The sequence below is a fragment of the Stegodyphus dumicola genome, chromosome 1 (assembly GCF_044657685.1).
Source record: "Stegodyphus dumicola isolate Sdum_Otavi_A_Nest chromosome 1, ASM4465768v1".
NCBI classification, from domain to species: domain Eukaryota; kingdom Metazoa; phylum Arthropoda; class Arachnida; order Araneae; family Eresidae; genus Stegodyphus; species Stegodyphus dumicola.
Genome location: NC_140768.1, coordinates 199,434,598 through 199,447,797, shown reverse-complemented (window position 1 = coordinate 199,447,797; position 13,200 = coordinate 199,434,598). Strand labels below are relative to the sequence as shown.

Here is a 13,200-nt window from a genome sequence, read left to right as displayed (position 1 = left end):
CACTTAATTTAAGTTCCCAGAGAAAATTTGTGTCTCAATAACACTTGGCCTTTACTTCAGAAAATGAAACGACTTCTTTCTCACCCTTAATAAGAAGCAATGGTTTTAGATTTCCAAAATGGAAACAAAAGCTCTCTCCTCTTTCCTTCACAGTGCTATGGTGTAGACCTATCATTTGAGGCGTCTTAGGTTATTATTAAACATTTCATATTTCTTTGCTTTTCAAGCGAGGACATTTTAGCTCATATCATATATTAAATGACAGAGTAAATATAATCTACGTATATTCTCGTATTGAAAGTGTGGGTTTAAAAAGTAGTCCAGTAGATGGCGAAGATTTATGGCCTTCATGTATCTATCTCTGAATGAAATGACAAAAGTAGATGAAATAAATAGTATTATTTTTCTAAAATCTTTCTCCTTGGTGCATCACCTAAATTGAAACAAAATTGATAAAAGTCATCAACAGTTCTTAATTTTAGCTAATAACTCTTTTTCCGTAGCTATAATCGTTCATAAATCTGTCCACATTTAAGATTAAAGATGAGCGATAACAAAACAACAATTTTTGTCAATTTACAAAAAGAGATCTATCCTATTCGAGGCTTCTGATGTTGGAAATAAAATTGCAGTAGACTGGCCTATTAATGCCACTATATTAATAAAATTATGCATTACAAATACACACTGATTTTGCCAAAATTCAACATCACTACAGAAGACCCAACCTAAGTATAAAGAGACAGCCTGCAACTCTCAAAAAATGAGAAAATTGAAACTTAAAAACTCTGAGAACATTCATATTTTTTTTTTTTTAATTTTGCTAACCAACAAATGAAACTAGCCTGATGGTATCACTTTGAAATTCAAAGAAAAGTCCTCAGACTGAGTCCCTCCGTTGCCAATGCTTCTTTTACTGATGTTAATAATTCTTTTAACGTTATTTCATTTTTGGAGAAAATTTATTAAAAAAATAATGCAAAATTTAAAAGTTCTATTAAAATTTCATACAAAAAGCAATTTTTAATTTATTTTATACTAACTTATTGTATTTTCCCCAACTTTGAGTTGATAGATGATCTTTCATCACAAAAACATTCAAATTACTGTCATCAGGCACACCAAATAAACCATGATTTATCCCAATTTAAATTTCCTTCATAATAATTTTTTTTAATGTTCTCTTTTCATTTACTTCTATCAAATTCTCTTCCTCTCCTGTACTTTAATCCTTTTCAAATGCAGATTATGAATTATGAATAAAAATTTAAGCTGTGACAAATTATTTATTTAATATACTCTACGCCACCAGTTTAAATATTTAAACATTTTTATGAAAAAATCAGTTGCAAATAAATTTGTTAAAATATATGTTAGGACAAAGTAAATAGAAAACCACATTTGGTACTGCACTTTTTTATATTATTTTACAGAAAGATATTTTTCATGAACAATCCCCACTCTACTCAAGTAAAGTATAATTAAACCCATTAATATCAGTGATTGGAAAAAAAAAAAAAAAAAAAAAAAAAACACTTATGGCAGCAGCAATCAATTTCAGGATTTTGCATTTAATAATAATAAAATAACTTATATGTACACAAAAAACACCTTAATATTGTTAATTTGTTCCATAATTTTAGTGATTCTCGCTGTTTATTCAAGTATGTGTGCAATGAAATCTTCCTTCTTTGATTATTAACTAAGCATGTTCATCTTTAAAACAGTTTGAAACAATAAATCACCTATTACTATCAACTCTTTGTCATGCTGTCATAATACTTTCAGAGCAGCAACAAACTGCCTGTGGCATCTTGAATAACTTTAAATAGCATTTCTAAATTTGAAAGTACATTACCTACAACATTTTCCAGACATCATAACCTAAGGATATTAAAACAGTGCACATTAAAATTATCCTTGAAGATTTATGAAATTTGGCTTTGAAAAGTTACGGACATGTATTCAGCTGTCAATTTTGAAATATATTAGACAGATTCCAATGATTCTTTGGTGCAACTTGAATGCTGATTTGTTGTACATTATCAACTCTACCAAATGAAATTTATAAATGGTACAGTTTAGAAATAAAATGAATTTACAGAATGGCATATTGCAATTGTCAAATAAAGCCTATATGATAAATTATACCAGGCTGAGAAGAATAAAATTAATGGTTAAGAAAATTGTTTTCAGAAAAATTTTACCATTATCATACAAATTCAAAACGCACATTCTTAATTTCTTTAGCACACTATATTTGTAGTAAAAATATTTTAGTTTTGAAACTCATTTTGCTGGGTGCCTTTGTATATATCTGTTGATCTTGGTATGGTTACAGAATAATCATCTAACAAAATATGATTAACAATACTAATGGTTATTTTACTTAGAAATTTTGGTCCCTTTCAGAGGTGGTTGCTATGAGAAGGTTCACTGTATTTCCTAATTATACATTATGTAGTAATTTTAAAATTCAATTAGTTAACACTTTAGATCAAAGGACACCTAGACATGGGTCAATCAATTAGATCATTGGGGTTGGTATTGAACGAGGTTGTCGATGAAATTTTAAAGGGAGAGGTCAAGGGGTCAGCAGCCAAACAAGCAAGAGGAAGTGACAGGCATAATGAAGATCCCATTGATTATAAAAAATAATTAATATTGTAAATCTGATGAATACTTTACGATATAAAACTATATAATATAATAAGAAAAAAATCATAAAATAAAAACGGAGGAAATACACTAAAAAAATTTAATATATTTTTAAATAATATTGTTTTAAAATGTAACAGTAAAACATAAGAATGCAAGAAAACATAATAAAAAAATATGAAATCAGACCGGGAAAACAAGAAACAAATTGAATATTTTTGAATGAGGTGATTTAAGAATTAAATTATTAAGCAATTTTATGCCAAATATTAAAAAAAAAATTGCATCAATACATCAAGAGCAGCCATCACAATAATTAAAATCGAACTTTATGCAATTAGAATCAGGTTTTGTTTCTGAAAATTTTTTATTTGTAAAATTAAAAATACTAAGAAGCCAATAATAGCAGAACATAAATCTAAAAAAACACTTTTTTTTTCAAAAATAGTGATCATATTCTTAATTTAATGATTATGTTGTAGACTATATATTAATGAGAAAAATGTAAAAAAGGTCAATGAATAAAATCATTCTTTCAAAAATGATTAAGGCAAGAAGGTTGAGAATCCCCACTTTAGATCACAAATTGCCCAGATCTCATTTCAAATACATAATATCTTTTAGCATTTTTAAACTTCTCAAAATTTGGTAATGAACTTCTTACACTGAAAAATGATGCTTCATTTTTAATTGATTACGGAAATTAATGTTTGCATGTTTTCAGTAAATGTGTTTGAAATTAGACTGAACTGAATAATGTAAAATAAAACTCCAAGAATAAGAAGAGTTGCTGATATTTGATTAAATTTAACAGGTACCAATTAGTAAAAAAATCACAGCATTTTGTTTAACAGCACTGAAATCAATTTCCTAAAAAAATTTTTTAATTGAATACGAAGTATTGATTAATGGTTTTTTTTTTTTTTTTGAAAAACAAAGAGATGTGGAAACTTTTAACTTAATAACTTTCTTATCTTACCTTATTTACCTAATGTTTTAACTTAATAACTTTCTTACCTACCTGAATAGTAGATAAGAAAAAAGTGCAGACTTCATGCTAACAGTGTCACTTAAGCAATATGAGGATTTTAGTATAGAGAAATTTTTAATTTAATTTTTCATGATCAGATATATCCAATTCACAGCTTCACAGCTAAAAACTAAAATATTCCAAAAATTTATTAAAAAAAAATTCTATTGAATGAAAAAAATCTATAAGAATTTCAAGAATAAATAAATCTTTGGTATGTTTCTATTTAACAAACATTTCTAAATCCTGGTGAGAAAATCAGCTTTGGGTTTGTAAAAATGTCTTCTAATTGAATTTGTTATATTTTTTTTCTGTTTTTAAGAGCACAACATTCAGGGTTAACAAGAATAAAATAATCAATGTATTTGATTTAATATGATCTATACTTTACATATATGAATACAACTTTCTACAGTTATTCTTCAAAGAAGTAGTACTGTTACATTAGTTTAAATTTTAGATTAAAAATATTTTATCGAAATTATCCAAACTTTTTTTTTATACAAATCAAAATTATAAAGAAGACAAAGCATTTCACTAAGATTTCCTTGCCTTACCAAAATGAAGATGCAAACATAAGTCTATTATAATCTCTATATAATAAAAAACTATAATGTGATAAAATTTGCATTCTGAAAAATGTTTCACTACTCTTTCAGAGAGTAAAAACTCAATACAAAAAACTCTTGATATCCTGAATTCAATTGTCTTAAATTATTGTTTATATAAAAATGCTGATAAATTCATATTTTTACAATAATAGCTGACAGGAACTAGAACAACATTTGACTCAAATTTGCATGAGACCTTGACAATAAAAAAAAAAAAAAAAAAAAAAAAAAAAAAACTAAATTACTTGAAACAAAATTTTACCAATTCTTTTACTGCTGTAAATAAAGTTACATAAACAATGCATCTTAATTGGTAAATATTTCATCTATCATTTGTTTATGCTGTGCTCTATACAATTATTAAAAATTATCTGAAAGAACAGACAATTTAAGTTGTGTAGTTGATAACAGTTATAAAAATTGAATGGGATTAAATATGGAATTCAACCTAACATATACTTAAAAATAATGTAGGGCTTTTGTACACACAGGCAATTCAAGAATAAGAATTAATAATGTGCAAAATATACAATATATGAATGGATGTAACAGATTTTTAACTTAAGAAAAATATTTTAAATACAACTGCCAAATATACTGCTAGTTATTGTTCTGCTGAAATTTTTTATTAAAGGATAGACAGTCAATATCTTTTAAATAAACTTAAGAAAACTCTTATAAAAGTATAATTTAAATATTAAAGCCAGTAAAGGACGATACAAAAGGCCCTAATTCAAGTAACTCATTTACTCAACATTCTTAGCAACTTACTCCAATTATCAGTTAAATAACCTTTCAACTGACATTCACATTTTTCATTTTTATACCTGTATTTTTTATTATTATAATGCATTTTATGCAATAAACTATTTTTGAGGTAGGTAAATCTACTGCCCAAAGGAATATGGAAAAGAATAGTGGTTTTCCCCTTTCTGATAAATTTAAATTGCACATTATTTCACCCTGAGAATTCAGAGATATTAGGAGTTACAATATTTGTTATCCTGATTACCTCCAGACAGTTAAAAGAAAAGCATATACTACTTGAAATATATTTTAACTTCAAGTTGTGTTTTTAAAATAATATTTTCATTCAAACTAAAATCTTGTGTTTGATTTATGTATGCAATATAAAGAATTTTTGAAAAATAATGCACAATGGTTCTCTATCATAAATGAAATTGCACATAACATTTCTTCTGCAAAGATGTTCTTTTTAATGTTCCTATGTGCATAAGAATGTGTTGCCGCATGTCCTTGGCATTTTTGAATGAGAGTCAACAGAGTGAAAAATACTGTTATAATATAATCAACAAAACACAATATACATACTAAAAATTTAAAAGCTGCTCATATAACATTTAACTTTCAATGGAACATGTAGACAGACTATGATGAAACATTTTACATATCACACACAAGTCATTTAATTATGCAATGACTAAAATTATTTTCTATGCTCTGAGCAATTTTTCAGTCTTATTGGGCTGCCTCTTTTGTCCATAGAAAAAGTAAATGCTGGCACACAGCATTCGTATATATATATATATTAGTAAACTTTTAGGAACAGGATAAATCCAATTTTTGAGCTGCAAAACTTCTAAATGAGAACTACACATACAAATACGCAGCAGACAGTATTTCAGAACAATAAACAAATATACAGCGAGCTCACAGCTTTGAATCTGAAAAAACCTCTAATCAAGTACATCCGAAACAACAACAGAAACAGATACTGAAATATTCAGTTTTAAACAGTTTACATTATACGAACACATTTGAATGAACCATTACAAAGAACAAAAAAAAAAAAAAAAACTTGTTAGCAATGATGTAATGCTTATAAATTTGAATGTTGGTTGAAAAGTTTAATATGTTGATAAAACATGAATTTTTCAAAAAAGGCACTATATTTGAATGGACATGCCCAAAATTAATGATCAAAAAGAAATGCTTTAGGAATTAAAATAAATTTGACAACACTCTTATAGATATATGTATGCTTATTTATATATGCGTATATATATATATATATATATATATATATTAATTATATATATGTATATTTAAATAGGTAGAGATACAAGTATACATTCCTTTTTTATACATTCATCATCCAGGCAAATTCAACAAATTTCAATTTTAACATATCTGTACAAATTTTTCACTAAAAATATTTACTTTACAATCACATCTCTATCCTTATAATTTACTCCCTGTTCCAAAGATTGATAGGCACAGTTAAGGGGGAACCAAATTATACAAGTATTACATGCACATTCTAAAAATACTTAATATTCCTGTTTGCAAATTTTTTTAAAAGTAACGTTTAACTATTACAATTCACACTCTTACCCCATTTTATGAGCACAATTTATTTATGAACATTTTTAAGATGGATAAACTTCAATAAGCATAATCTGCTAATTAAATGCTTAGAATAAAGACTTCAAATGAGATTTCGGTCAAATAAATCATGATTTAATTAAATTAAAAAATGCATGCACTTAATTATACAAATTTAAAAGATCACTTCATTTACATGCATTGTTTTATCTGGTACTTGCTACTATTAACATTTTGTTAACAGGAATACTAATAGATATCCTAACTCATATTATTAGTTACACGTAATTATTAATAGCTGTTCATTTTTATTAGCCATTTTAATTTAACATTTAAATTTAGAAAGAATAAATTTGTGAATTAGAGATAGTAAAAATAAACATAATAAACTGAATATGAAGGAAAATAAATCATGGAATGTCAAACAACAAAACTATAAATTATTTTAGTTAAGAAGTTGATAATGTTCCCATTATTAAAATGTTAAAATATTTTAAAATTTTACTTTTTCAAACATTTAAAATACACGGCAAATTAAAAAAACAGTTTTCAAAATTTTACCTTTCGTCTTAAAAATAGAGAAATTAATCCATGAAACATACATATAAACTAATAAATATTATAGCCTGTTAATTTTCTGGTGCATATTTTAAACTTTTACTATTATGAAAAAAAATTTTAAGAAGCAATTGATATTGTTTGTTTATATGCTTTCAAATAAACATCAGTTATGACAAAAACAGGTGATGGTGTCACAAACAGTTTCATTATTTACTTTACTATTCAGCAATATTTTCTAGCCCATGTTTATACTGCTAAACAATCACACTATATAACTATTTATTCACATTTCTCATTATTAATACTAAATAAATATGCATACAAATATATTTGGGTCAGTTTGTGACCAGTTTAAATTGATGCTCATCAATGGGAAAAGAGAATTTTTAATGAATATCAAACTTTAGTAAAAAAATTTAAGTTAATATTTTTGCCTCTGAGAAACACAAATTCACATAAATCACATAGCAGTATTTTAATTCCAACTTTAAAGACAGGAAGTCTATCAAAATTAGATTATTCTTCAGAATCAAATCAGACTTTATTTCCATAGGCTATATTTACTTTTATGTTACATTTCATTTCAAACCAGATCACTCAAAAAGTCAAAGCAATTAATTCTACTCATTGCTCATCAACGGCACAAAATTTAACAAGCTGTAAATATTTTCAGCATCTACTGTGAAATAAAATATGAACTGACATATACTGTTTGCTGTTTAGTTAATTATATATATATATATAGTAAAGACAGTGGTTGAAACCAGTCAATAGCATATTGAAACTATACGTAAATATTAAAGCACCAAAGTCAAAAATTACATAGTTAGTTAGCTTTAGCTCTTTTTCTGCTGCGTCACTTAAAAATAGAGGGGTGATAAATTTTTATTAAAGCTGCCACACCATTGAAGTTTTTAAGTACAGGCAATGACTGTACTTGACATTCTTTACACTCGTAATAAATACAAACATACTGTTAACAATGATACTGTTTCTCAGGGCAACTGAAAGAAACAGAATTAAAATTTCAGGCAACATAAATTTAATGAGCTTAAAAATGTTTACTATTTATTATTTAAAGTAGAAATTTAAACGATCAGAGACTAAACAATATTTTTCAGGCTTATGATGAAACTTGCAGCTAAATAAAACTTGCAGAACATGCAATCAAGAGCCAAAATATTCACTTACATAATCATACAACTATTATTATCATTTTAACATTTCTGCTCTTCAAACCTTATGTATATGTATGTGTGTATGTGTGTGTGATAGTTTGGTTTTGATTTGGATTTGATCAATCATTTCCAATATTATTGTGTTTGAAATTATATCATTTGTTATTTATACCCTTCCCTCTACCTACTACTAGCATAAGATGCTATGGGAAAATTACTGATTTTCACTTTCAGAGATAGATAGATGATCCTGCTTATGAAAAGGGAAGAATGAATTATGAAAAAGAAAGAAGTATACAGTATTCTGAAATGAAGTGTCTACAAGAATGACTGTTTCAACTACAAATGCAAAAGGTATGATTGTAAATAATAAAATGATATAAAAGTATTACAGAGATCTTTTAACGAGAAGACACAACCTACCCTAAAATACTGCTAGGAACGGATTTACTTTTTAATATAACTAACTAGTGCCACACCAGAAACTAAACATAAAATATTAAGATTACTATGAGGAATGTAATTTTGTTAAGTGCAGTGGTAAAGAAGGGAAGAAATTCAACATAAAAATTAGCACAAGTAAACATGACATTTATTATTTACTGTAGTTTCATTGGAACTTGGTCCAATTTTATGACTACTGCAGTCATTTGCAGCAGAAGCTGTACTACTACATGTGGCAATTTGAACGCTGAATCCAAAAAAGAAAGGTACAGCTCAGAATTTATTCATGGTAGAAGAATTTAAAGCTGCATTACTCTTGATGCTATTTCTATAAATTGATGACTGTTATGCAATGAGTTTAAAAAGAAAGCCAATAGATTAAAGCAATGAATAATAACAGAACAGTTCTACTATTTTTTATATTGAATATGAATACTTAATACTTAATTAAGAAAAAACAGATTATGTAATATAATTAAATCAATAAAATCTACTTTAAATAATTCACCATTAGCAAACAGATTTGAAAATACCTATTTATATGAATACTTTTTGATAACCAGTCAAGAATTAATACACTGGTTTACTTTCTTGCTTTTGTCTAAATGTCTTGGAAATATGTTCCTTTCAAAAATATATACTTTGCTTATCATTAGCTTAGTGCATGAGAAAAGAAATACAAGAACTTGGGACTTCCTTCCACAGGGCCCCATGATCAAAACTGGAATGAAACTTGGGCATATAGCCCTCATCAGATGTTCATTTTTAGGTTTGCACTTCCTTCTTAAACCTAGAAATATAGCAACTTTCACATATTTCAGGACATCTTTAAAATGTTTTCTTATGATTTGTTTTCATTAAATACACACACACACACACACATATACACATCCATACATTTAAATGTCATTTTTTATAACATAAACATGAACATAAATTCAGAACTTCGTAAATCTCTATCAGCAGATATGATTTGCACAAACACACAATAACAAAACTCACAAATTTAAAAAATGAATTTATCTTTTACTATAGGGTGATATTATTACCGAGATCATACAGATTTTATAAAAAAACCTTAGAAAAGCACAATTTAAAGTTGCAACATAAGCTCAGTTATACAAAGAAAAGTCAAAAATGCAATAAGACAGTGTTTATATGAAAATTCTCTTATAAACAATATAAAAGACTTTTAGTGACTGCAAAACAAAAGTTAAAAAACACTGAGATGAAATTATACAATTTTCAGAGCATAAGAAACTTCTGTATTTCTTAATTGAATGCATATTATCATGAAAAACAATATGGTGAAATAACAAACCTTCCAATCCTTTATTTGACTTTGATAAATAAATCTACACTGTCAAAGACTTTTATTTTTAAATACCTATCAGAAATACTCAAAAAATATTCAATATTTTTTTTTAAAGAAAAAAGTTTGTAATCTAATTTTGATAGGAATTTTCCTCAGATTTATAAAAATACTTTTAACTTCAGTGTTCCCTTAGGTATCCTTTTGAAACTTACATATATTCAAAATTTTAAAAATATCAAAGTACAGTCACTCAAAATTCTAAATTTGAAAAAGGATTGGCAGTTTTGCCACTTGCTCTTCAACTGATGCACCAAAAGCCATAACCTTGACATAAAGTATATTGTAAAATCTGTTCCTTTCAGTCTTGAGGCAAAGAAAGTCTATTTACAAAAGAAAACAACACATATATGTATTCCCCAATCACAGTAAGCCATTTTGCGTAGACAAGCTAGAACCAACTCTGATTATCAGAAATGCTGATGCATATTACACTCTGCTACTTCAAGTTGTGGCAAAGCGATAGTCTTTGTGTTGGTATTGTGCAGAACAATCTAACAAAAGAAATAATAATAAGAAAAATTAAACATATTAACTCCTAATAAGTATCTCTCAAAAGAAGGCATTTTATACTTATTTTCAGCAATCAGAAGCAATTCTATACAGCATTATAAAAAAAGGGATCTTTTATAATTATTCTCCCCCAAAACATCAACATTTTCACTGATTTATAAAAGCTAGATAAAAGAGAGAAAATACTCATTCACAGCACAACACAAATAACATATTTTATAAGAGCTGGATATAACAGACAAAATACTCACTCAGAACACAACACAAATAGCAATTTTACATCCAATATCTTCTCAATGAAAACAAATTACTGTTATAACCTATGAAATCTCAAAGTGATATAAAATGTCTTATGTGATACCCAAGATATAATATGTTACACTATTGAGCAATTTCTCAGCTATACAATCATAATGTAAAGCACTATGAAAGGTTTCCTAAAATTATCATCTTCCTGCTCTGACAGAAAGTGATGACATTTCAAAATCACGCGCCCCTTTCTCACACTGTTGCATTTCGAAAAAGTGTGTGGCAGGTCACAGTAGAAAATCTGCGATTTCTCACATAGAAGTCTATAATTTTTTCCCCAAAATGAATGAATGCCTGTCAAAACAAAATATTTTTACTCACCCCTCTGAGCCTTATGGCAATTATCTGCTGACATAACCTTATTGATGGTCCCTTTCCCATCTGTGACAGAAGTTCATAAATATATGAGATTAAACTCAAAGAATGCTAATATTTATTCACTGAAGATAATAAATTTATCACATATAAATAATAGGAATAGAACATTTGAATCCTGCAAACCTTGAAAAAGACTCAAAATTCAATTATGCTTTTTTTTCATCCTTTGAATTCTTATTTGAAACACGCTAAATGTTTTAATTCAAAACTTATTTAAATAATAGTTTTATTGATAAAATATTAAATAGGAATTAGGAAATATTAGTTTTATTGATCTGACTATTCAAAAGGAACTTACTTGAGCAGTTACTTAAAACACTTAATTTCACATGCTCATTCACCTAACAGAATGAAAGCATGACAGTGACACAATTACAGAAGAAATGATACAAATCCCAGGTATGTCTGGCAGAGTTACATTTGTGGCCAGTTCATGCTAATTAACAATCTAAGAAAAAATTCCTTTAACGAACGATACTTTTATGATAAACAAGGTTTTTTTTTAAATTCATTTTCTGGAGAGTGTGTAGAATTCCATGTTTAGAGTTTATTAATTCTTGAAATAACACTCCTCTAAATTTCATTTAATTTAAAAGGATTTTAGTAACATGCAAAATGTGTGAACTGTAACTCAAATACTTTTTTCAAGTTCAAAAGAGAAATCGGATAGAGTAGACTTTAAGGTACCCCTTGTATTATGGCAAAGTTGTTTAATTTATCGCCAAGTTGTTGTTTTATTTATGGTAGCCTGAGTAGTTGAATGTTATGGAAACCCTATTGTGATGTAATCGGGTGCATGATTCTGGGAAATTTTGAATCATGGGATGTTTTGTAAGTGCTTTTGTGGTGGGTGTGGGTTTTTATTGTTTAGACAGTAGAATGGCTGAACGTAGTAAGATTAATTTCAAGTTTCTGTACGATTTGGAATGAAAGGGGAAAAGAGCGTTAATTGACTGGTGTGTAAATGAAGGTTTACTTAGTAGCAATTATAAGTGTCCTGCATGTAGGAAAGATATGCATCTAGTTGAATGTAAAAACCATTTAGATGGATTTGAATGGGTTTGTAGGAAGAAAGGTTCAGATGTGGTGATGCTGATATACGGATATTCAGATAATTTTAGGAAGTTTTTGGATGCTGTTAAGGAATTTTGCATGTCACAGACTAAAGACGAAAGAACTACTAAATAGGGTAAGTGGATATTTGCTTTTTGTAGTGGTTAAATGTATAACATATTTCCTTTTGTTATTTTATTGTTTGGTTTAAAATGCAGTCTATTGAGATTATGTATTTTTTATTTGCCTGTATTGTAGAATTAGGTGCTCCTTTGACTTCTTAAGTGAACATATATCGATGTGTACATGGATAAAGTCAAGGGAGTGCGCAATGCCATTTTTGTGCAATTCAGGAATTTCTTTTTAAAGTGAAAATAGGTCGATGTGTGCATGGATACCGAGTTTGTGCAATTCTTTGTCTTGTTATTTTGGCTTTGTGTAGCAGCGTTATGCAAGCCAAAATAATAAGCCAAAGAATTCCACAAACTCAGTATCCATATAATGCCAAAAAATTGCCAAGTTTCACCAAGGGGTACCCTAAAATATACTTTTACCAAGAAATCTTTATATAAATTTAGGGGAGGGGGAAAATGGGGTAAGAAATATAGCAGGAAATAATTTAATCCTCTGAGCAGCCTGGGCCTTTGTATCTGTCATGATGACCTATATCTAAACAGCCTATATAAGCTACATTTGTATATTTACCTATTTTAGTCTCTGTTTTCATAAACTTACATTCAACAAGAT

The 13,200-nt window shown here is 27.6% G+C and overlaps 1 protein-coding gene across 2 annotated transcripts in view; it reads right to left on the bottom strand.

Annotated features, from left to right (window-relative positions):
• Positions 1-4,555: 4,555 nt before the first annotated feature.
• The window catches only part of LOC118193024 (uncharacterized), a 233,779-nt gene continuing 225,134 nt past the window's right edge, over positions 4,556-13,200 (bottom strand). For both annotated transcript variants that reach the window (XM_085824643.1, XM_085824635.1), the window contains one exon: positions 4,556-10,694. The gene's annotated coding sequence lies outside the window, so the exon portion shown is untranslated. The remainder of the gene's footprint in view (positions 10,695-13,200) is intronic.